The 26,303-nt window shown below is 39.5% G+C and overlaps 1 long non-coding RNA gene across 1 annotated transcript in view; it reads right to left on the bottom strand.

Annotated features, from left to right (window-relative positions):
• The window catches only part of LOC137442163 (uncharacterized), a 45,095-nt gene extending 21,306 nt beyond the window's left edge, over positions 1 to 23,789 (bottom strand). The window contains exon 1 of the long non-coding RNA XR_010987596.1: positions 23,687 to 23,789. This is a non-coding gene — a long non-coding RNA (uncharacterized lncRNA). The remainder of the gene's footprint in view (positions 1 to 23,686) is intronic.
• Positions 23,790 to 26,303: the final 2,514 nt, after the last annotated feature.

Here is a 26,303-nt window from a genome sequence, read left to right as displayed (position 1 = left end):
TGAACATTTAAGTAAAAAGAAAGCTGTCAGAACTCCTGTTTGTTTTATTTTTCTTCAGAAAGAAGCTCAAAGCATTGTTAAGGATTTTCTAATTCCTGCTGATTTTATTTTTCTAAAACTGTGTATGGATTTCTTCTACCTCAGAGATTCATAAATGTTATAAGTGAATAGCAAGCCTGACATAAATTGAACTGTCAGACGGTTGGTTTCCTACTAGTTAAAAAGTAATGACACCTGCATACAAAGTACATTACATTAAAAAAAATGTTTGGGGATAAATATTATATGAATAACAAACTATAAGAATTGAAATTACATTATGCATAGAAAGCATGTATTTATACACACATATGGGTTTAATAGCCTAATTCTATGAAGAGCCAGGTTGACTAATTCTGCAGCTGGTTTTGTTCATTAATCATACAATATCTCTTGCTTTGTTGCTCCTATTCCAACATCACACCTCAGAGGGGAAGTATGTTAATTATACCAGCTCTGCTGTGACTGCTCAAGTCACTTAACACGCTGTGGGGGTAGCAAGCGCTCCCTTAAGATGCTGCTTTTTTTTCTCACTGCTTCTGATAAGGGCAGGAATTGGACTTCACAACATCAGATTTCTTTGGGCAGGAAGGGCCAATGTGAAGAGACCTTAAGGGCAGAACAGAATTCCTCTGTATCTAGCTACCTTCACACTTTGAATATTTCTGCTAAAGGAACTGAGTTTCCTGTGTCCCCCTGCATCTGACTTTTCCATTTTAATAAACTGATAGGATCAGCTATACTAATATGTCCTATGGATGAATTCAGAGCAGCTTGAATCTTTAAAATTTTGGGGCCAACTTTATTGTTTTTAAAATTAGAACTGTCACTGCTGCAAAGCCTTCTTTCAGAAGCAAAGCCACCTCTGTGTACAGTGATTTAAAAACAAAATCCTCAATGTATCCACTCCCCACAATCTAATAACCCAAGGGACCCTGTACACCTTCCTCAATGGTAGATCTCATGAAAGACTCTAGGAGTCCTTTCTGAACAGAGGCCATTGGCAGGAAAAAATACTCCAGTACCTAAAAGGGTACAGCTTGGAGTATGAGAGGTGATTCTACCACTTTGCTCTGGTGAGACCTCACCTGGAGTACTGTGTGCAGGTCTGGAACCCTCAATATAGGAAGGACTTGAACCTGATGGAGAGGATCCAGAGGAGTGCCACGAAAATCATCAGGGTGTTGGAGTATCTCTGCTATAAGGCCAGGCTGAGGGAGCTGGGGTTGTTCAGCTTGGAGAAGAGGAAACTCCAGAGAGGTCTGATAGCAGCCTTCCAGTACCTGAGGGGGACCTACAGGAATGATGGGGAGGGACTGTTTACAAGGGCCTGAGTTGACAGAACGGGGGTCAATGGCTTCAAACTAGAGAAAAGCAGATTTAGATTAGATATCAGGAAGAAGCTCTTTACTATGAGAGTGGTGGAACACTGGAACAGGTTGCCCAGGGAGGTGGTTGAGGCCCTTTCCCTGGAGATATTCCAAGTGGAGCTTGACGAGGCCCTGGGCAGCCTGGTCTAGTTGGGGATGTCCCTGCTGACTGCAGGGAGGTCAGACTGGATGACCTTTGGAGGTCCCTTCCAGCCGGGACCATTCTATGATTCTATATTGCAGAAATTCATACCATTAGTATTCACCAGGCTTCCAGGTATTTAAGGTCTAGGAAGACACCGTGAAACGTTATGTCCTCTGACCATTTTTTCCCTTGTGCAAGAGAAATGATGCTGCATACTCCAAAGACCTTCAATGACAGATCAATTTCCTCAACCTGCCATTTTCAAGTATTTTACACTTATCTCACCAGTAATACATAATTTATGCACCTTTAAAAAAACCCTGCATGTCACTGATTAGGTGACAGACAAAAGTGACAAACACATACACTTATGGTAAGCAGAGTACAAAGAGTCGAGTTTATTTCTGCAAGCAACACATGTTTATATGCATGTTATGTCAGTGTGGCTACGTCTGATTGGTTAACAAGCTATTCACAAGATTCTTATTGGTTACTGATACACTGCTACAGTTACTTGCTCAGGTAAATCCAGGTTGTTTCTTCTGCTATTCTTCTATCTCAGTCTTGCAGTTTCTCTGCTTCAAGCATATTCAGCTCAAGGACTTTCCAAATATTCAAGAGTACATGCTGTGTATCCGTGAGAAAACATTGGCAATATTCTCAGGTCAATCTCTTCTTGGCCCATCAAAGTATCCACAGATTCATCACAGTTTGCCACAACTGCAAATAAGTTTTCAATTATAAATATTACACAAACATAAAGAATATATCCTACTGCTTGGTGAAGCATATAGCAAGAATATCCTTAAATAATGCCTGCACTGCAGGAAATGGTTTTCTACACAGATGCCAAATAACACCTTTATGAATTTAACTATCTATTTCAGTTTTTATGTAGAAGAGAGCAGTATTAAAAAACTTGGACTTAGGTGACAGCTGCTGAATGCTGACTTTTAATAAAAACTACTTAATATTCTGCTGGATCTTGTTACAATTGTTGTTTATACATTATGTGTCACTATCTTCAGAAAAAAAAAAATAAATCCCATTTCCTAGAAGTTTCAATAAAAGTATGAAAACATTCCTTTCCATTGAAAGGGTGGCACTAAGACTTAGAGAGCAAAACTCTGAATGATTCTTAGATTTGTAGAATGGTTTGGATTGGAAGCCACCTTAAAGAGCACCTAGTTCCAAACCCTCTGCCATAGGCTGCGACATTTTCCACCAGACCAGGTTGCTCAAGGCCTTATCCAACCTGGCCTTGAACACCTTCAGCTAGGGTGCATCCACAACCTTCCTGGGCAATGTGTTCCAGTGTCCCACCACTCTCACTGTAAATAATTTCTTCCTAATTTCCAGTCTAAATCTACCCTCTTTCAGCTTAAAACTATTGTCCCATGTCCTATCACTACAAGCCCTTGTATAAAATCCCACCCTGCTTTCTTGTATTCTCCCTTCTGGTACTAAAAGGCTGCTATAAGGTCTCCCTGGAGCCTTTGTTTCCCATTTTAAACCAAAGCAACTCTGCCTTGCTGAGCTCAGTTTCATGAAGTATCCTGTTGAGACTAATTGGGATGGAGTAGATGTGAGATTAAAAAATAAAAATCATTAAAAAAATATCTAATTTCAGGTACTTATGGGAAAGGGAGTGGTTGGGATTTGGTTAGCCAGTCTATTATTTATCCTTTTACGTTAGGAGATTTGTGGTTTCTCTACTTCCTATTATTTATGAAAAAAAATTTACAATTGTATACCAGTTTTGCAGAATTCTAGGGTTTATTCCTCTATAGCATAGTCTATAGGCTGGTGACTGCTGAAAATGAAAACCTATATTGTAGTGATTATATTCTTTCTATTCTCTATCATGAGTTATAAATCACTAATTCTTCTGTTTTTCTTGTGAGGCTTATGAGGTGAAAGACCATCTCCCTAGGTGATCATGTTAGACTTTTCATGTTTCCTTGTGAGGAATACAGCTACTTTAAAAAGGCTCAGGTCTTCTTTCTGATTTTTTTCTAGGTATAAATAACACCTTTTTATTCTTGAGGTTTGACTTTACAATTTTTGTCATAGGATGAGTAGCTTAGATCCAGATAAAATCTAAGAAGAAAAGAGATCTTGTATAACCTATTAGAAGTTCCATGAAAGATTGTTTTTTTCCTCTTTGTCTCCCTTTTCTTAAACATTTTGCTGTCAAGAAAACTAAGATCTTATGAGTACTTGGCTGAAAATGGGCCTGTCTTTCTGAAGCCCCACTGCTTCAATGGGCTTTCATTATTGTACTATGCTGTCAGGTTTTCATAGAGTTGCATGACAAACTGATATCTAATATGAGATATCTTTGTGGTAAACATGCTGGCAAATAATGCTGCAAATCTCCTTCTCCTGAATAGAAGTATTGGTTAAATTATCAAGACAGTATAAACCTAAGTCACACTGTAGACCACACCTGATCAGTAACTCGCCACTGCAGGCAGGACAAAATGTAATGGAGGGTAATATGACATCAAGAAAATACATTAAAATTAACCAGAGATTTAAATCAGAACTGATAGACCTTGTCTTAGTCATTTCTAGTCTTTAGTCAGTCATAGTCTGGATTATGAGCATAGAAAAATGGAGTTGTCCCTGTATTTCACAATCCAGAGAGGAAAAAAGGGCAAAAGAGACAGAGTAGAAAAAGTTATGTATTCTAAAGCCTCCTACAGTGTAACTGTTCAATATATTGTATTGTATGAAGATATTCTGAAAGAAGTAAGCAAATAGAGTTAAAATTGCTTATGAATATAATGCAGGTTTGTGGTATTTCAGGCCTGTTATTTGCTGATGTGGATTTGTTTCACAGAACTGCATATTCAGGTATATAACAGTAGTGACACTTCAACTGCATTCAAGTTACATCAGCATATCTAGTGAAAAAGTATTTTAAGGGAAGAAATATATTATTTCACAGTAAAGGATATAAATCTGCTTCTTGATACATAAATATTAATTTAGGATTGTGAACTTCCACTCTCTTCAAGGCCCAAGGTGGATAGCAGACTGTGTAGTGGAACAAATTCTGTAATACCTTCACAGGGCTCCTATCCCTGAGGAGCATTGATAACAGGGAGATATATACCTTGTTTTTCAATTAATGGAGCTGAAACAGAGCCTTTAGAAAGTGGTGAACAAAAAAACCTTAGCAAGCAGGACTGAATAGGAAATCATAACTGACCTAGCTGTGCAGCAGACTCAACTCTTAATTGCTTGCCTTTATCACTCCAATGATTGGAAATTAAGCTGAACGTTTATCTTTATTCAACAGGGCACTACATACATGTATCAATATCCAGAGAGTTTCACTGTGCATATTACTGACATTCTTTAAGGGACGAGAATATCTTTTTATCTAATCAGTTCAGAGTGACTCCTGTTTACTGTATTTGGGGGAGTTTGCAGATGGAGGGAAAAAAAAAAAAAAAGTCAGGAAAACACAACTTCACTGAATCCTTTTACAAGAAGCTGTATCTGTACTCAGAAAAAGGCTCTAAACAGCATTGTCAGATTTTTCTGCCTTGGTCATTCTCTAATAATTTCTTGGAGCTTTACCATCTGTGGCTGGTTGACGTTGCCCCCTTAAGAAAGGGAACATGGTGGACGGAAGTTGGTAAACGGAAGGAATAGTCTAAACTAATTTCATTGGACGAGTGGGAGGAAGCACCTTCTGAAGTGGGAGTGAAGTGGACATTTCCAGCACTTCTCAGTCAGTCTTGCTTCCGTCTTTGCTTCGTGCAGCAGCTTTGCCTGTGCTGGGCTTTCTGCCAAGGCCTCGGCCTTGAAAACCAGATAACAGGCCTGTATACTAACTCCCTTCCAATTAACACGAACTGCTTCTAACTTTTTTTTCCTCTCTTTCCTTTCTCTTTCTATCCCATTCTGGGGAAAAGGGGGGAGAGAGGGGAGAGCGGAGGTGGGGGACCCCTCTCTGCCGAGAGGGGTTACTCTCATTTCTGTGTTACTCTGTTGTATATCTTTGTATATATTGTAGATATTGTAAATTTGTAAATAATCCCCTGCATTCTCTACATTGCTTTGTAAATATAGCTCCACTGCTTTGCTAATTCAGCTTGTGAGGTTTTTTTTTTCCTTTCCCTTCAATTTTCTTTTCCCTTTACCTTACAAGGGGGAAGGGAGGAGGCTTCTCGGCCTTACCTTCCATCCCACGACATTTTTTATTGGCGTGCCCAACGTGCGGCAGATAATTAGTTTAATTTATTATTTGATTGATTTAGTGTTTTCTAGCTGAATTAGCAAACATGAAGGTATTGTGGTTTGTGGAGCGATTGTTCTTTTCAATTTTTGGGGCTCTGGTTTACAGGTATTGTTTGGGTTTGATTTTGGATTACCTGGGTAAATATTTGGTGCGGACAATTTATATGTGGGTTATGTATAGAGTTAAATTATGGTATGGAAAATGTATTAATTTGTTATGGCCAGTGAGATACAGGAATGTTACCTCCACCACTCTCCCAATTGAGATAAAGGGTTTTAAGATTCCGCCTGAGGAGACAGTAACTTTAGGTGATGCCTGGGATCCAAAGGTGATTTATTTGGTGTCTATAATTCTGCTGATGGTGATAATTAACGTGTATCTCCTGATTTCTTTACGGCGAGAGAGAAAGGTGTCCAGAGCTTGTTTTGTTATTAAAACTAGATCAAAAAGAAAACGCCGTGGCTCTCGATCAGTCCCAGAGTCATCTAGTGACGAGGACTGTGCAGAACCCGTGTCAGTCAAAAAGAAGGCTAAAAAGTTAATTGGTAAAGCAGCTCTAAATGACTTTGCTGATTCTAGCAAGCAGCCAAGGGCATCGGATGGTATCAACATGGCGCCTACTCCTTCTCCCACTCCTTCTCCTTCTTCTTCTGCTCCGTCGGCCAGTAATGGAGCAACGTCACTTCCACCCACTCCCTCGGTGGGGCCGGAAGTCACTGCCCCAGCAGCTGATTTATCTCAGGACCTGTCAGCTTCCATTAAGGTGGCTGTAAATTCAAACACAGCTCCAGTCAAGATGGCTCCTTTAAAGACTAGAAGTGGAAAGGCCCAAGATGGAGAAGAAGAGGTGGAGACTGATCCTGGTGAGGGGCCCTCTACTCTAAAAGATCCTGCTCAGGAGGAAGAGAAGGTTTGTTTTAAAGATCTAGCTAACCTAGTGAGATCAAAGCAGGATAGAGATGAAGCTAGGAAGGCAGCTGGCAAAGGTGGTTCTCAGCTTAAAGAGATCCTTAGGAGAATGACAGCAGGATTTTACGGGCAAAGAATTCAGGGAGATGAAGATCAAGATGATATTACAGACTGTTCGTCACCACGGGAGGAATTGCGAAATGTCCGTAAAGATTTCACCAGGGCAGATAAGGAGCCAGTTCTAGCTTGGCTTAGTAGGTGTTATGATACAGGTGCTTCAGCTCTAACAGTTGGAGACAAGTCAGCAGCTCAGTTAGGAACTCTCTCAAGGGACAATGGAATAGATAGACATCTAGGCGAAGCTCTCGGTAAGGTTAATCTGTGGATACGCCTTTTAATAGCGGTTGCCCTGAGATACCCTTCCCGAGATGATCTTCCATGGAATCCTAAACCCTGGACTACCATAGATGAGGGAATTAAGCGCTTGAGAGAATTTGCTGTTAGAGAGCTACTCTATGGTGAACATGAAACTCTGAATCCTGATGACGTTCCTGTGGGTATTGGTCTTGCTAAAAAGATCATCAAACTTGCTCCTTCTAATTATGCAAACATTCTGGCAAGCAGAATTGTGTCAAGAAGTTATGGTGGAGCTTCTCCTACGGTTGGCCAATTCAGTGATCAAATGAGACAATTGGAGGATAGCATGACACGTGGTTCTTTGGTTTCGGCCATCAAAACAATGTCTGGTGATATTCAGAATTGCATAAGAGAGTTAAAAGATGAATTTAGAAATTCCATATCCCAATTGGCACAAAGGGATAATTTCAATTCTTCCTCCAGGTGGGTACAAGTCTCATCTGTGAGGAATACACGTCCTCCAAGGAGGTCATTCCAAAACAGGACATTCCAAAACAGGTCATTCCAAAACAGACCGCCAAGGCAATCACGTAGAACTATTTGGATAACTCTGCGTGATCAGTTTGGTGAGAACATGAACCGCTGGGATGGCCAACCAACTTCTAATCTTTTCAGGAGACTGAGGGAATTGCAAAGTGGCAGAACCCGAGGTAGCAATACCAGAAGGGTAGCTGTTACTTCCACAGTTCCCCAGAACGACTCTTATGGCTCCAACAGTGGCTCCAGTTATAACATGCAAAGTTATAACCCTGCACAATATGTGCAATGCACATGTGCGCATGTTCCCCATAACTAGGGGTGCCCTGCCTCCCGCCAGGGGGAGGAGAGGGATAACAGAGATAACAGAATCTATTGGGATGTGTACATCCAGTGGCCTGGCACTTCACAATTTCGGAAGTACAGGGCCTTGGTTGACACAGGAGCTCAGTGCACCATAATACCATCAAATTATCAGGGATCAGAGTCTATAACTATTCTGGGAGTCACTGGTGGATCTCAAGAGTTAAGTAAGGTAGAGGTTAATATAAGTTTAACTGGTAAACAATGGAGGAAGCATACAGTTGTGACCGGACCTGACGCACCTTGTATTTTGGGAATTGATTTTCTGAGAGAAGGGCGTTTCAAAGACCCTAGAGGTTACAAATGGGCTTTTGGAGTAGCTTCAATAGAAATTGATGGACAGAAATTGAAGCTGTCTGCCAGACCTGAGCTTTCTGATGAATCTGCAGTTGTGGGACAACATAAGATACAGGACATTAAATTGCCGGTTGCTTCTCAGACTGTGCATCACAGACAATACAGAACCAACCGTGACTCTTTGTTGCCCATTCAGAATCTGATTCGTCAGTTGGAAAGTCAGAAAGTCATCAGCAAAACTCATTCACCTTTCAACAGTCCAGTGTGGCCTGTGCGGAAGCAGAATGGAGACTGGCGTCTGACAGTAGACTACAAGGCCCTAAATGAAGTGACACCACCTATGAGTGCAGCAGTGCCAGACATGATGGAGCTACAGTATGAGCTGGAATCCAAAGAGGCCAAATGGTATGCTACCATAGACATTGCTAATGCATTTTTCTCTATTCCCATAGTAGAGGAATGCAGGCCTCAGTTTGCTTTCACCTGGAGAGGAATCCAGTACACTTTCAACAGGCTGCCAATGGGCTGGATCCACAGCTCAAGCATCTGTCATGCAGTGATCCACGATGCTCTGGAGAAAGGCGGTGCTCCAGAATACATCCAGTTCATCGATGATATCATCGTCTGGGGTAAAACTGCTGAGGAAGTCTTCGAGAAAGGTAACAAAATCATTGACATTCTTCTGAATGCAGGTTTTGCCATCAAACGAGACAAGGTGAAAGGACCTACCACAGAGATTCAGTTTCTAGGAGTGCGGTGGCAGGATGGACGCCGACACATTCCAGTGGATGTGGTAAATAGAGTCTCTACCATGGCAAGTCCCACAAACAAGCAAGAGACCCTACGTTTCTTGGGGATAGTGGGATTTTGGAGACTGCACATTCCTGGATACAGTCAGATTGTGAAACCTCTGTATGATGTGACTCGAAAGAGAAACCATTTCCACTGGGGACCTGAACAACAAGCAGCCTTTGACCAGATAAAGCAAGAGGTAATTCAAGCAATGGGTCTGGGACCAGTCCAAGATGGTCCAGACATTAAGAACATTTTGTACACGGCTGCAAGTGACAATGGTCCAACCTGGTGCTTGTGGCAAAAAGCTCCAGGTGAGACACGTGGACGACCTCTTGGTTTCTGGAGTCGAGGTTACAGAGGTTCAGAGGCTAACTATACTCCAACAGAGAAAGAAATTTTAGCTGCCTATGAAGGAGTAAAAGCATCTTCTGAAGTGATTGGAACTGAATCACAACTTCTTCTAGCTCCCAGATTACCAGTTTTGAATTGGATGTTCAAAGGCAAAGGATCCACACCACATCATGCCACAGACTCAACATGGTCCAAGTGGATGGCTCTGATAACACAGAGAGCTCGAATGGGAAATCTTGAAAGACCTGGTCTAGTGGAGGTGATCTCAAGTTGGCCTGAAGGCATCAACTGTGCTAAACCTCCAGAGGAGAAAGTAACTCGTGCTGAGGAAGCTCCTCCTTACAATGACCTTTCTGATGATGAAAAGAAATATGCTTTGTTCACAGACGGTTCCTGTCGTCTTGTTGGAAACAAGCGAAGGTGGAAGTCTGCAGTGTGGAGTCCAACACGCCGAGTTGCAGAGGCGAAAGATGGAGAAGGAGAATCCAGTCAGTTCGCAGAGGTAAAAGCTGTCCAGCTAGCTCTCGACGTGGCTGAACGTGAGAGATGGCCAAAGCTTTATCTCTACACCGACTCATGGATGGTAGCCAATGCTCTATGGGGTTGGCTAAAGAACTGGAAGAAGAGTGGTTGGCAGAGGAAAGGAAAACCCATTTGGGCAGCCAACCTGTGGCAGGACATTGCTGATCGAATCGAGAGAATTCCAGTGAAAGTGAGACACATCGATGCTCGCATTCCTAAGAGCAAAGCTACTGAGGAACAGCAACACAACCATCAGGCAGATCTAGCTGCCAGAGTTTCTCAAGTAGACATGGACTCTAATCTTGATCTCGACTGGAAACACCGAGGTGAGATATTCTTAGCTCGGTGGGCTCACGATTCGTCAGGACATCAAGGCAGAGATGCAACATACCAATGGGCTCGTGACAGATCCATAGACATTTCCATGGATGCTATCACACAAGTCATCCATGACTGTGACATTTGTGCTGCTATTAAGCAGGCAAAACGACTTAAGCCCTTGTGGTATGGTGACAGATGGTCCAAGTACAAGTATGGTGAAGCTTGGCAGATTGACTACATCACTCTACCGCGTTCTCGTTCTAGTAAGCAATACATGCTTACTATGGTAGAGGCAAACACTGGATGGTTGGAAACTTATCCAGTTCCACATGCAACTGCACGCAACACCATTCTCGGTCTGGAGAGACAGATCCTGTGGAGACACGGAACTCCAGAGAGGATTGAGTCAGACAACGGAACTCATTTCAAGAACAACCTTGTAAAGAGCTGGGCAAAAGAGCACGGTATTGAGTGGATATTCCACATTCCCTACTATGCACCAGCTTCAGGGAAGATTGAACGCTACAACGGTTTGTTGAAGACCACTCTTAAAGCCATGGGAGGTGGATCTTTGAAAAACTGGGAAAAACATTTAGCACAAGCAACCTGGCTGGTAAATAGTAGAGGTTCAGTGAACCGAGCTGGACCTGCACATTCAGATTTGCTACGGAAAGTAGAAGGTGATAGAGTTCCTGTTGTTAGAGAAAAGAATCTGTTAGGTAAAACTGTTTGGGTATTTTCACCCTCAGGAGAGGCTAAACCTGTCCGAGGGGTGGTTTCAGCTGAAGGTCCGGGTCACACTTATTGGGTAATGCAAGAGAATGGTGAAATTCAATGTATTCCACAAAGAAATTTAACTTTAGCTGAAAGAGGTTAATTTCAAACTGTTGTACAGCTACATCGCGTCCAAAGCAAGAATCAACGAGACATCTACGGTGCACGAACCCGGAGATCCCTGAGAGCCCTGAGTCAACTAAGAGACCCTGAGAATCCCTGTTTCCCTTTTCTTCGCTTCGTTGGTGAAGAAATGAACTGTTTTCCATTTTTCTCATTTTCTGATTTTCTTGGACTTTTGAATCATCTACATCTGAGCATAGCCGGAATGGACTATGAACTTTACTCATGAACTGTAAAAATCGTTTTGGATTGGATGGACAGTGTGAACAGCCAATGAAATTGTTTAGAAGGGGTGGACTGTGGCCGGTTGACGTTGCCCCCTTAAGAAAGGGAACATGGTGGACGGAAGTTGGTAAACGGAAGGAATAGTCTAAACTAATTTCATTGGACGAGTGGGAGGAAGCACCTTCTGAAGTGGGAGTGAAGTGGACATTTCCAGCACTTCTCAGTCAGTCTTGCTTCCGTCTTTGCTTCGTGCAGCAGCTTTGCCTGTGCTGGGCTTTCTGCCAAGGCTTCGGCCTTGAAAACCAGATAACAGGCCTGTATACTAACTCCCTTCCAATTAACACGAACTGCTTCTAACTTTTTTTTCCTCTCTTTCCTTTCTCTTTCTATCCCATTCTGGGGAAAGGGGGGGAGAGAGGGGAGAGCGGAGGTGGGGGACCCCTCTCTGCCGAGAGGGGTTACTCTCATTTCTGTGTTACTCTGTTGTATATCTTTGTATATATTGTAGATATTGTAAATTTGTAAATAATCCCCTGCATTCTCTACATTGCTTTGTAAATATAGCTCCACTGCTTTGCTAATTCAGCTTGTGAGGTTTTTTTTTTCCTTTCCCTTCAATTTTCTTTTCCCTTTACCTTACAAGGGGGAAGGGAGGAGGCTTCTCGGCCTTACCTTCCATCCCACGACACCATCCTTGCTGCTTAGATCTAGTTAGCATTCTGTGTTTGTTTGGAATATATATATCAAGAATCCTACTTAAACACTTATTTTCCTCTTGAAAGGAAACAGTCATAACCTTTTTAACTGTTCCTTTATGCATCAAGGCAACCTTTATCTCCTCACATTCTTGGAAGGGAAATTGACAGCAGCACTGACTTCCCCTAGCTTATATGATCAGGTGGTAGTTTTGTCCTTTTAGTTTTTAATTATTATTTCCAACCTTGTGACTGTATGATGTCTCTATCAATTATGAATTTGATGATCCAGTCAGCAGCCCTAGATGATGATGCAGGGCTGGTTCTCCAAATGTAACAGAGGCCTAAAATTATGACTCTGACATATCAGTTCTAGTAAGCTCAGGGAGATTAGGCCAGCATTCTAAAGATAACAAAACTAATAAAATTGTCAAGATTACCACCCCGGTGAACTAGTCTGCCTTACCATACATCTGCTTAAACAAGAAACGGTGTTTCTTGTTCCAGAATCCCAAGCTAATAGCATCAATCTTAGAGAAGGTGCTTTTGGGTAAATTTCTATGTCACCACTGAAACATTGTCAACATTCAGATCTTTGCATGGAAAATTGTTAATATATGATGGAAAGAATGTGACTGACTAAATGTTTTCTTGCTTTTTGTCCTCTCCTCCCCACCCATCCTCCATTGTAAAGGCTAGTTCAACCAGTTCATCAGCTCCTACATCAATGATAGCTTTTATTCTGTGTCTTGGGCACATATATGTCTGCAGTCCTTCAAAACTTTCATCCATATTCTGTGATGAGATCAAAGGTATAATGAGCAGCAAATCAAGATGCTTAAATGCACATTCAGATTTGACTGAAATACACAGTAAAAGTGAGATCCAACTTTTAAAAATAGTCCTACAAGGGTACATACAGTAATCATACACTACTTTATGATTAGAACTCTAGTAGTTATAGACAAATTTAACTAGATGTAAAATATTTTTCCTTTCAACTTAAAACTCCCAGGTTTGGCACGTGAAGTCTGATTCATTCACAGTGCTTTCATCCTGTCACAGCTTTTGGAGTGTCTAGTTAGGATACTAAAAATGTAGTTTAATTTTTTCTGCCCTTTTTTTTTTTAAATTGGTGTGGTTATACTGGCCACAACCTAAATAAGAAAACAGGATTTGCATTTAAAATCCTATAAAAAACTGTTCCTTTTGGTATATTTACAAAGGTACCATATACCCATTCATACAAAGCAACATATGAAAGCAGAGCAACTTGATATATACTAAATTCAAAATGTTACAAGAATGTGGTCTAACAGCCACTAGGAACTTAAGTGAGAGTACTTATAGGGCATTGACTAGAGTGGAAAATTGAAATGACAGGTTTAAGAGATAGAAACAGTCTTGTTCTTCAGCTTCAGGGTTCCTGCCAGTTTCTTTCTTATAAGGTGTAATGTAATACTACACATCTACTATAAACAGTGAGACTTCTATAGATTTGTCAAAATGATATTATTTGATGTGAAATAAATGAACTTATAACTTTGTAAAAGTTCTATAGTTTGCTCTTATAGACATTTCCCTCTGAGAGACATAGAACAAAAAGTAAAGCATGTATATTTCACCTAGTGTATAATCAAGGTAATAAACTATAGTTTTCAATTATGTGAGATAAAAATTCTGCCCTTAGCTAAACTAATAAACTATCATTAAAGCTTATGTAATTTTCATTCATTAATATCTGAAGTTTTAAAAGCATTTAATTTCTTGTTAGTAGGTCTCAGTGACATATACACTAGTATGCAGCTCTCTTCTTCCTCTTTTCCTTCAAGTTATTTAAACCTTCTTTGGATCTCAAAGTTGTAAAATGCTACGCTTTTTCTTCCTTGTTCTTTCTCATCTGACTCAATCATTACTTGCTTTTCTTACAATTATAAAGAAATTCAACTTGAGGCTACAATAGATGTTTGCAGGGTTCCTCTAAAACAACGCCTCCTCTTCCCATCTTCTGATAATGAAACGAATAAAAAAAACCACTTAGGGTTTGGAGATACTTGGCAAGTAGCTTCATTCTTTTCCTATCAAGTTTTATGGCTTTTATACAACCAGCATAGCTCATTTAATCTCATACTTGTTCTATACATACTTTTTTTACTGGTATTTTCCAGCATACCCCCTTATAATTAGGAACTAGGCCCCTGAGGGCCCAATTAGCCAACATGTGAATGTAATTATAACCCTTGAAATGTTTTTTCTATGTGGGCTTGTGATATGACTTTGACCATGCATAATGTGAATGTACTCACAAGGAAAGTTAATCCCCTAATCATTTGTAGAGAGTTTTTTTTGGTGATTTTTCCCCCCTCAGATTCATAGGAAGAATACAAATGGTTATAGAATATTCAAATTCTGCATAATCTAGTAAATAAGTATCGCTCCTGTGGCAGTATTAAAGAAATGATCCAAGTTTCAGAGTTTCATAGTTTCATAGTTTCATTCAGGGTTGGAAGGGACCACAAGGATCATCTAGTTCCAACCCCCCTGCCATGGGCAGGGACACCCCACACTAGACCAGGCTGGACAGAGCCTCATCCAGCCTGCTCTTAAACACCCCCACCTGATCTGCACTTACAATGGGCAGTTCTTCCTCCCCGTCCCTGGCTTTGTCTTCCATAACATCAGGAGTGTGGCTAGAGGCCCTTGCAGTTCTTTAGTGCCTCTGTACTTCTATTGAATTTTAAGTTTTGTGGCTCTGCTAATGTGCCAGCAATACCTGGATTTACTTTGTTTCTGGAATGCTAGAACATTATTTAATTATTTTACATTTAACCTACACATTAGCTCAATACTTCTGAGAGGCAAGGAGTTCCAGAAAGCTCCCTTCTTGGTCTCTAGAATGTGGGGAATGTAAAACTCAAATTTTTAAATTTCTGTTCCAAATGTTTTCTAAAGTTTGTTTTCTTACTATTACTTTTTTAATACTCTCTGAATTAATGATGACAAATATCCCAAGCATATGGATATTTTTATTTTACTTCCCATGACTAGGAAAACTTCAACATTTTTAAGCACAGTTACTGAAATAAATAGTAAACATTAACTTGTATGAGTAAATAAGTCTGATACAAAATTAGAAGCCTTTCAGGCTAATAATAGGGCTTTTATGTTAGCTTCCTTAGCGCATGTCTACAGGATACAAAAGCACACAAGAAAATAAATCTCTTCAACATTAATATCTAGACCTATGTTGTTAATGTTCTTATTAGATTTGACTTTAGGAAAAAAAAGGCAAGTGCCAGCTGAAAAGATAAATGATATTTTTTCTTTGAGAAGTTGTTTCCTTCTGAATACAAAACTTGTACCAAAAAAAAAAAAAAAAAAAAAGAAATAAAATTAATTGTATAGAGAACCAAATACATTAAATTAATGAGAATATAGCAAGGCTAACCGTCATCAATTGTTTAATTGTCAAAATGGCCTATTATTGGATCTTTCTTTTCTTTAGGGTTTGGGAGGGGTTTACTTCATCTCTAAGGACATTTGATTACAAACAAGTCCTAGAAATATGTGGCTGTTTAAATTGACTCCTCTGAGACATAAGAGGCTGGCATTATGGGAGATACTTGGTGTATCAAAGCTACTTATGGCTGGCACCTTCCATTTTCATTAAAAATGAAGCACTACAGCAGATGGGCTTCAAAGATTTTTTTAAGATTTACTTGGTAGCCCATGGGAGGTCTCCCGTGCAAACAGTTCCTTTACAGAAAGTCAGAGCATGCTAAGTCAGGGGAGGGGACCAGGCAGCCTGCTTATCACATGTTAGTATCCTTAGATGCATTTTATGTTGTTAAATTTCATTCTGTCTGTACAAACAAATCATTTTAATAGGGAATGCTTATATCTCTCAAGTACTTGTCCTGTACCAAATACTGAGTTTAAAGGCAAAATGAAACAAACTGAAATAAACAACACTCTACAAATAAGGAGGCTTTGTCATGTCACATCCTGGCTGAAAATAGCATGTTTAGTCTCAGAATTAATTTCTTCATTTGGCTTTATTCTGAAGCCACTGAACAGGATGGGAATATTGCTGCTGACTTCATTTGGTTTTAGAAAATTAGGCCCCTCAGAGAAAACTTATTTTCAAGGTGATACAGTTTTTGATCAAATTGATAAGGTGGAAATACGATATATTATGGAATATAATTTATTAAACATTTTAGAAAAAAAAAAATTCTAAGACAATTTGATCCAGGTTCATTTGTCCAGTCAATGATAGGCTAATTACACACAACAGGATGCTAATAAGCAGTGGAATAACAGTCTAGGAAAATCAGAACTTGGAATACAGAGGAACAAACTAGAAAACTCTTATATGTGCGAGAACAAACAGCAATGCCGCCCTGGGTGGCAAGATGGAGCTCCTCAGGCTCACAATGGAGCTAACCAACAGGTAAACAAACTATAAACCTTAGAAACAACCAGGTGAATTAGCATAAGTTACTGATGAACAGCCAAGCTGTTAACTACCAAAACCTTTGCTGAATGAAGCAATGCTCTTAGTTCGTACTGTAATCCAAAAGGTAGTATCCAAAATTAGAAGGAGAGGGTGAGGGAGAGCACACTGCTGTGGTGGAGATCTATGAGTCAAACAGTATGCTGCTAGGACAAAAGAAGCTAATTGCCCTGAAGACAGGAGCATGAAGTAAGTGCTTGTTGCACCTTGAATCCCATTAACAAACAGGGGGGGAGAAGAAGAGAAGAGAGATAAGATGTGAGCTCTGAAATCTTCCCTTATAAATTCCCTTTTTGAGAACAGCCCAATGGCGCATTAGCTATTCAAATCCCTCCAATCAGTTCAAAAAGTTGTCTGGCAGGCAAAACTGCACACACCTTATCAAAGAGCCTCTGACACATGCAGTTGCCTCTCTGAAACGTGAGTCTCAGGGTCCAGCTTCCACCCCCTCCAAGCAGTCTCAAAGGAGCCTGCCTATTTCCCATCCTGCTTCAGCAGGCTGAATCTACTTGCTGTCTTTGAGGTCTGACCAACAATCCCAGTTGCACACCAGTGGGTCTCCAAACATTCTCTTTGCTCACCTCTGATGATATAAGCCTTCTGTTTTACCATTTAGACTTCCATGATCAACTGGTCTTTGCATATACTTGCTGAGAAAATCATTAATCTTTGCCATTTAGCTGGATATAGGTCTCAAAAATCCCCCTCCAAATCAGCCATTTTCTGACCAGTCAGGGATATTCTTTGAGATCAGGATGTGATTGGCTTTCTGGGCTGCAAGTGCACACTGGTGGCTCATGTTGAGCTTCTCATCCACCAGCACCTTTTCTTCAGGGCTGCTCTCAAGCCAGTTGCTGCCTAGCATATATCCGTGTTTGGGATTGCCCTGACCCAGATGCAGGACCTTGAATTTGGTCTTGAGGCTGTCATGGGCCCACATCTCCATCCTGTCCAGGTCCCTCTGGATGGCCTCCCTTCCTTCCAATGTGTCTGCTGAGGGTATAAGATCTATGAGGGTTTCTAGTCAAGTCAAGCACCTAGTTGAACTTACTTACAGAAATACTGTAATGTTCTAACTCCCATGTTCATTAGATAATTATTTCTATATAAATTCCCCAAATTAGGATAAATATCAACTCCACTAATGGCAGGGGGATTTTGTGATGCATGACAGGTTTATTATGAAATGAACTGAAGATGGCATTTTACAGTGTTCTGCTAGTCATTAGATCTTTATGATATTGGGCTGTGTATAAATGAGATGCCCTATGTACTAGTTTAAACAGTTGATACCTTTTTAAGCTCCTAAACTGATCAAAAAGAGCATTTATAGCTAGGAAGATTTTTAGCTACGTGGTGTAGATAAAAAATGTTTCCTTTTGTTTGCTGTCCTTTTAAAAATATGTACATCTATCTTACATTTACTTCATTCTCAGAATGTTTCAGGATTACCCAGTTCATTAAACAGACTCATATGATGCCAAGTGGTATAAAACACATTGTAAAAAAAGCTGGAGTATTTACAAAGAGATTCTAATCTAAGTATGTCACTAACTGGAAGATATTAGCAACAGTCATGACACAGTTTAGCTCTGATAGTGATTATTTGTGTTACCAACCTCAATTACATCAGACTCAGTGACACAAATAAAGCAAAGGTCCTGTTCAATTGTGTGGTAGTTTTTTTGGTTGGTTGTTTGTTGTTTGTTTGTTTTGATGCAGGGTTTTTTGTATTTTGTATTGTTGTGGAGGGTTTTTTGTTTGGTTTTTTTGTTTTGTTTTTTTTTTTTGTTGTTGTTGTTTTGTTTTTTTCTTTGTTTGTTTTTTCCCCCATTCTTAATACATAGTCATTTCTGAACCTATGACCCCACATTTCTTTAAGGCAGTATGACGCAGAAACACTTCCAGGTCTGGTCTGTGATTTTCACACAGTGGTCTGCTATGGTATACCTCCTGTGGTATTTGGTGATCACTAGCAATGTTGTTTGCCGTTTGTGAAATTGCAGGTTTCTTCACTTGGCTGCTAAAGAGCCTGTCTGTATCTCCGTGGAGCTGGACCAGCAGCTATAACTGTACCAACAGTATGTCTATCAAGAACCGAAGAATCAGCAGAAAAAGCAACAGCAAAAGCCAGTTATTCATCATAATCATCATCATTAGCAGAAACACATCATTCAGAATGAATTCCTACAGGACTCATTTGTTCTAAATAGCCAGTGTTTTGGATGGGCAGTGTGTTGCTTTTGTAAGGCTTCCTCAGGCACTTAGAGAAAGCAAAATGAATCTGTTTTGGGGAAGTAGGTTATTGAGCTTTTTCTGTGTGTAGCAGCGGTGACTGTTTTAAATTAGAATAGATATTTTTATCCTTTTTATCCAAAAGGTCATTGTTTCTCCATGCAATAAGACAAGGTATAAACTGGTGTTGTATAATAACTGTTTTGTGTAATAAGATGCTAATTTTAGCAAATGGCATGTTAATTTGTTGACACTGAACTTGAAGCTACTGATGTAATGTGTGGAGAAAAGTAGGATCCTGAGTGCCTTGAATCACTGTCTAGGGAAGTTCTTCTATCTCCTTTGGCTATGAAGAGATCTTCACTCTGCTAGATGTTACTAATAATAGCAAATGTCCCCCTTAGCATTAATAAAGTTCTAGCTATGCGTGCAAGGACAAATTTTATGGGTGAAACTGTATCAATATAATGCAAGAATAAGACTCAGCGTACTAAATTCTAGGGCATAGTAAGACAAAACAAAAGAATGAAAATATCAATAGAGCTGAAAAATCTACAACATTTACATTAGATGGGAAAATGGACATCTTAATTGAGGTTTAAACTGCACAAAAATTGGAGTAGTAAGGAGCAAAATGTCTCTGAAGTTTTGCTTCTAATGAGAAAACACTTGTATTGCTAATGTTAAAATGCAGTCATCAAGAAAACAGACTCTTCTGTGTGAATTAAGCAAAGGTTTCTTCCATAGATTGCTGGATGGAAACAGTCCTCAAAACACAGATGAAATAAACAGCAGATACCAGGAAAGAACCCGACTGGGGAAAAAGAAAGCCATGATGAGATTCATGCTGCTGCTGCTACTGGCTCAATTAGCTTTGCACTACATCCGTTGGAGTAGTGCATTCTGTCATGGCATTTCTTTGTTCTTATCTGAAGTAGGAGAGGGTTTTTACGTTTGGATCTGGCATTGACTTAGAACATAGCTGGCAAACTCATTCTTCCCCAATGACTGCATTGCTTGCCTAGAGGTTTTATTTCCAATCTGAATATTCATAGAAACACAAAACCTAAAAATATACTGTGGAGCCTCACAAAGGTCTCTTTGGAGTTTACCATGGATCTGTCTGTGATTAAAATGAAAAAAAATAGTTAACAGGAGAACAAAATTCAAGCCATTGTCCTTTCTACTGCAGAGAAAGGGTTTGTAGTGTATTAATCCCAGGATATGCATGCATAACATTTGAATTTATTAAAGCATTAGCATTAACATTTTAATTACTGATTAATACTTACAATCTATAAATATTAAACTAGGTGCACATGTTTTCAGTGTTCCCTGTTCTCACAGGGCCACAGCTTGACCAAAGTGACCTAGTGAACAACTGTTTCTCAGGTGTGGATACTATTCTTTGTTCAAAAAGTACAGAATATAAAGTGTTGTGTTGCACGCCTAGAGGGTCATGCAACTACATTCTTCCAGAAAAGTTTATTGGACTCAAAGACAAAATTAACCCACAAAGAACATCCTGGAGGAGTAGTTTCTAAGGAAAAGAATCATACCTGGAAAATCCTATCTGCTTCCTTAATATTAGCTGCTCCTATAATTTGAAATAGAACAATTTATCAACCTCCTAATAGTGTGAATCACTAAGTACCTTGTGTGATCTTTAGACACTTTTCAAAGAAAGACAGCTGAAAAAGACTTTCATCGATTCTAACATGTTGTATAAAATTAATAATTTGGGGGAAAAAAATAAAACAAACACAATCAATTAATTATTCTCAAGCTCCAATATCTAAATACTAGAGAGAGACCTCAACTGTTGAAAGTCTGGTGAGTAAGAAGCATGATGAAAGTGTGTCCATAAGTAATGAAAAGCATAGAACACTGATCAGTTGTGCTTTCTTCTCTGGTGAAATATTTTACTAGAGTAGTGAAATAAGTTCACAGCAAGGTTAGAATTGATTTTTTTTTTTTTTTTTTTTTTTTTGTGAAGCATAATCACTGTAGAGATAACATCTTTTGCTTTAGCTAGATTCATAGAATTTAAAAGTGGTTTGATGGCAGCAGGAATTTACATAGTGCAGACAGCTGTACTGAAGCAAGGAAATAATATAAGTGAATGTCAGGAAAAATGAACCACATCTTACAGGATATTTAATTGCCAGATTATACAACTGGACATGAATAATAATTTAAAACAATTATTTTAGTTACCTAACATGGAGAAATATATTCTTTCACTTTACAATATGTTGGCATGTCCCAGACATGGTTTCACACAGTACAGCTCTAGAAATAGCCTTTACTCTCAGGTTTTTGATGTATTCCCTTTCATTTCATGTGTTTGAACTTGTTATCAGCATTCTGTCTTTAGTAATGTAAAGGTACATTTCTGTATACACATGGGCAAAAAGTGAGGTGAAAAAAATTACTGTCACTTTAATGTGGATTTAATATTCAAATGTTCTTTGATATATTTCATTAAATATGTTTTAAAATGCTAAAAATTCTAGGTTTGCTGTGAAATTCATCCTTAATAAATGCAAAATTAAGCAGGACTTGAGAACTGCAATTCTAGTAAGATTCCAACTATGAGCCTATACAGTGATAAGGGATATAAATCACTTTTAGTATCAGCAATTTCTCTTCTGCTTACTTTCTTTTCATTTAGCTCTCTCATAAAATAGTACCAAATGCTACAATCCATACACCATTGAGAACAAATACTCCTTTTTTCACCTCTGTATGCCAAAAAATCTGAAACATGCATCTTAAACACAGGGGGAATGTATTCCTTAAAAGCTTCTGTTTGCCCTAAATAGTTCTTGAATTATTCCTAGGAGACATGAGTGGGTTCAGTGAAATGAATTTAATTATTACCATCAATCATGTTTCATATGATAGTGAACAAGTAGCAACCATTATGGTTGATGAGTTATATAGAGGTGGAGGAGCGAATGTTCTTCCTAAACTGTTTATAATCCAAATGGATGAGATGGAAAATATGGGTGAAAGAAAAGATATAACACAAACAAGTGGATATAGAGATAGTAGGAAGAGAATACAATTTGCTAAATGATTTTATATGAAAATAAATTAAGGATTTATCAGGATAGGATCAACTAACAAGAGCATGCAAGTTACCAGGCTCTGTAAGGGTCACTTAGGAGTAGGGAAAATGAAAGATGGAGAAGCATAGTAGGGAAAGGCTGAAAGGAAGATCCAGGGAACTATAAACCTTTCAGTCTGAACTCAGTGCCACGGAAGGTCATAGAACAGATCATCTTGAGTGCCATTATGCACCATATATAGGACAATCAGTAGTCCAGGCCTAGTTAACCATGAGTTTGTGAAAGACAAGCCCTTCTTGAAGAATCTGATCTGGTTCTATGACAAGATGACCCACTTAATGGATGAGGGAAAGGCTGTGGGTGTTGTCTACCTGGAGTTCCCTAAAGCCTTTGACACTGTTTCTGATGGAATTCTCATTTAAAAAAATGGTCACTCATGGCTTGGATGGGCACATTCTTTGTTGCATAAAACAGTAGCTGGATGGCCAGGCCCAAAGAATTATGTCAATGGAGTTAAATCCAGCTGGGGGCTGATCACAAGTGGTGTTCCTCAGGGCTCAGTATTGGGACCACTTCTTGATAGAGTGCACCATTAGTAAATTTGCAAATGACACCAAGTTAGGTGGGAGGGTTCATTTGCTTGAGGTTAGGGAGGCCCTACAGAGAGACTGGATAAATAGGACAAGGTCAGTAGCATGTGCTTCAACAAGGCCAAGTGCTGGGTCCTGCACCTGGGCTACAACAAACCCACACAATGCTAATGGCTTGGGGATGTGTGGCTGGAAAGTTGTGCAGCAAAAAGGAACCCGGGGATTGTAATGGAAAAGCAGCTGAATGTAAACCAGCAGTGTGACTAGGTGGCAAAGAAAGCCAATGGCATTCTGACTTGTATCAAAAATAGTGTGACCAGCAGGAGCTGGGAGGTGATTGTCCTCTTGCACTCAGCATTGGTGAGGCCACACCTCAAATACTGTGTTCAGTTTTGGGCTTTTCAATAAAGACATTGAGGCACTGGAACAGGGGTAAAGAAGAGCAACAAAGCTGGTGAAGAGCCTAGAGAGTAAGTCTTATGAAGAGTGGCTGAGGGAACTGTTTAGTTTGAGGAAGATGAGGGTGAGTGGATCTTATTGCCCTCTACAACTACCTGAAAGGACAATATAGAGAAGTAGGTGCTGGTCTCTTCTAACAGGTATTGCTGATAGAAAAAGAGGGAACAGACTGAAGCTGCACCAGGTTAAGTTGAGACATTAGGAAAAAAAAAAAAAATATCACTGAAAAGGTAGTAAAGCATTAGAACAAGCTGCCCAGGGAGGAGGTTGGGTCATCAGCCCTGCATATATGTTCAAAGATTGTTTAGATGTAGCACTTAGTGACATAGTTTAGTGGTGAACTTGGCAGGGTTAGAGATTGGACCTGATGATCTCAAGGGTCTTTTCCAGCTGAATGATTCTATGATCTGAAGGAAAGGTACCGTAAGGAAACTTTTTACAGTTATCCTGAGACAATCTGTTGAAGGAATGTATTTTTCCCTTTATTTATAAACTGTATGGCAATATTAATCAAAATATTAATAACCTTTATTAATATGAAAATTGACAAACAAATCAAAAGGTTTGGTGTACAGTTAGAATATATTTACAATGGGATGTACAGTATTTGGGCAACTATAACAATTTAACTATTTTTTGCAAACTGGGAGGAATATAACAGAAAGAGAATACACAATGAGGGAGAGACTTGACAAGAACCATTATACCAAAGAGGCAATGAATTAACTACTCACAGCTGGTTGTACCCAGGTAGGGAGTGCTGCTGCTGTGTATTAGAGGCTTTGGGGTGCTCATGTGCCAGGCACAGCAGGTTGATGGCAGGAATGCGATGCGGTCTTCGATGGCTGGTCCAGCTGCAGCAGGCGGCAGGCTGTTAATGATGCTATTGTGACAGGCGCTTGCTTTGTCCTGAGTGAGTTGAGGCACAGCAAAATCCTGGTCATAAGGGGAAGCAGGCTTGGCTCTGACTCCTAAGCTCGTGACTTCTCTTGTGGTTTGTGGTGTGTATGCTCATGGCTTTATCCCAGGCGCTGGACCAGGCAACTTGAGGCTGTGCAACTTGAGGCAGTTTCAAGCTGACAAGGTCCAAATGGGTTCAAGCATGAAAGGTTTCAGCAAGGCTGAGCAAGGCTTCAGCAAGGCTGAGCAAGGCTTGAGCAAGGCAAGAGCAAGGTACAGGCAACTAGAAATCAGCCTGTATATAAATCTTGCCCGAGACTGATTGGACCAATAGGGCATTGAAACTGGCACATAGTTACCCAATGGGAAGGGGTTCTGCCAGGCTGTGGCCAGAACACATGCCCTTACCAGAGAGACAGTGTTGTTTACCGGACATGCATGGTCCTGTCCCCTTTGTTCCTTTTCCCGTGTTACCCTGGCTTTCTGCAGGAAGGAGGGGGAGGAAGGGGACCATGTCTAGACATCTTAGTATCTGTCTGGGTTTGTGCTGGGGCCGTTTGCCCCTACCATGACACAATCCATCTACTTTTCCTTATTTAGTTTTTTTTGTTTTGTTTTGGTTTGGTTTTTTTGTAAGTTGTAGGGAGAAAGTGTTAAAAGATGCAGTGAATGAGGAAGACATCACCCAATTTCTAGTCAAAAAGGGATTCTTTGGCATGTTTTCAGCCCAAGATGGGGACAGGGGTTGGAGTTAAAAAAAGAGTCTGATGGAAACATTGTTGAAACATTGCTATACATCCAATTTTTACATTTTTTAAGGATACCTATTCATTAAGTAGTGTACATATACAATATGTAACTGTGGCTCAGCTGTCTCTTCAGGATAGCATACACCATTTTCATTGGGAAAGCTTAAATGGTTTCAAAATATATGCCTCAGAAATTTTGGACATGTCTTGGCTAAAGCCCAATAAAGTTTTAGTTCAAAGGCTGGAAAAGAAACATAAATAATAAAGCAGTCTATCTGTGAGTATTTGAATAGAAAGTAGATTAAAATCTTAAAACACTCTGAAGTTATCAGGACAGAAAAAACCCAGTCAAATGTAAGGGCTGAAAACAGTCAAAGCTTTCAGTGTCAGTTGGCAATATATTCTCTGGAGCTAATCTGTGCACCTTGCATTTATCATCTAAACAGCTCTACAACCAGTGATGATATTACATCACCAAAAGAAAGGGGGGTGAAATCTTAGAGATTATAATTTATCTGCCTTATTCTTCCTTTTCTTCTTGGAATTCCATTTACATTTAGTTCACACTTTAAAAGAAAGTGAAAGCAAAATGGGGACAAGGTTCCAAATCTGACAGCAATCTTTCTATCTTTTTTTTTTTTTCTCTTTTATTATTTTTTTATTTTGTTTTCTGCAACACTGTTAATTTTAGAAAGAAATTCTAAATCTACATTTAAACAGTGGCAGGGCAATTCTCATTCTCAGCCTTGTGAAATAGTGTCTGAAATGTACAATTATGCTGTCATCTTTAGCACTCCACATTGGACAGAGTTTAATTATTAATGTGTTTCCCTCAGAGAATGACTCGATCATGTCACAACTCTAGACAAATACAGCTAATGCAAAATCATAAAATATTCACTTGAATACTGCTGAACTGACAGGAAATTAATTCTATGAACACTTTTGATATTACCAGAAAATTAGTTTCAAATGCATAAGACTGAAATAAATGTGTTCATAATTTGCTCAAGGGTAACACTCATCTTGCAATCAGTTGGTGTCTTTTTATAAATGTAACAAGTATTCAACATGGCTTTATGACAAAGAGGACAGCTAATGCAATGTTTTATTTGTAGACAGTATTTCCCTTGTAAACAGCAGGGAGTGAAGAATTGCTCTCTCAGAAATATTTAAACTCTAGAAATATTCTGCAATTTATCATTTTGTGGTACCAGAAATATACCTATTTTTGAGTAGTCCCAGGAGGGAGCAGGAGCTCAGGAATTTTGTAATAATGACATGATAGTCTTTCACATCTAAATTATTGGGTTGAGCTTTATTAGCCAGATTGGAAGTGACTGAAAGTCATTACCACTCTGAAAGCTGCAACCTGCATAGTCAGTGGAAAAGGATCAGGCTCTCCTTATAGGCAAAAGACTGTAGTAAATATTGCTATCATAGTGTACTCCCCACTTGGATGAATTAAAATGCAGGTGTATTTGGAGAATTTGCATGAACAGACAGTAAGTTCAGTTGTTGATACTTGTGACATATCACTTACCAGAATTTTGAGAGCCTCAAACCTAAAGAAATCCATTTCTGACAAAAACAATTACTGTCTAAAATACAGATGTGTGTAAGATATATGCTTTCACCATTTCCTATGTGTCTATTTTTAAATGTTTGTTTCTAGTCTGGCTTTCTATCTGATTAATCATCA

This window comes from Melanerpes formicivorus, unplaced genomic scaffold, assembly GCF_026170545.1.
Source record: "Melanerpes formicivorus ecotype bairdi unplaced genomic scaffold, bMelFor1.0.p_v2 SCAF_7, whole genome shotgun sequence".
Lineage (NCBI taxonomy): Eukaryota > Metazoa > Chordata > Aves > Piciformes > Picidae > Melanerpes > Melanerpes formicivorus.
Note: the sequence above shows the minus strand (reverse complement) of the source record. Positions and strands in the feature narration are given on the sequence as shown.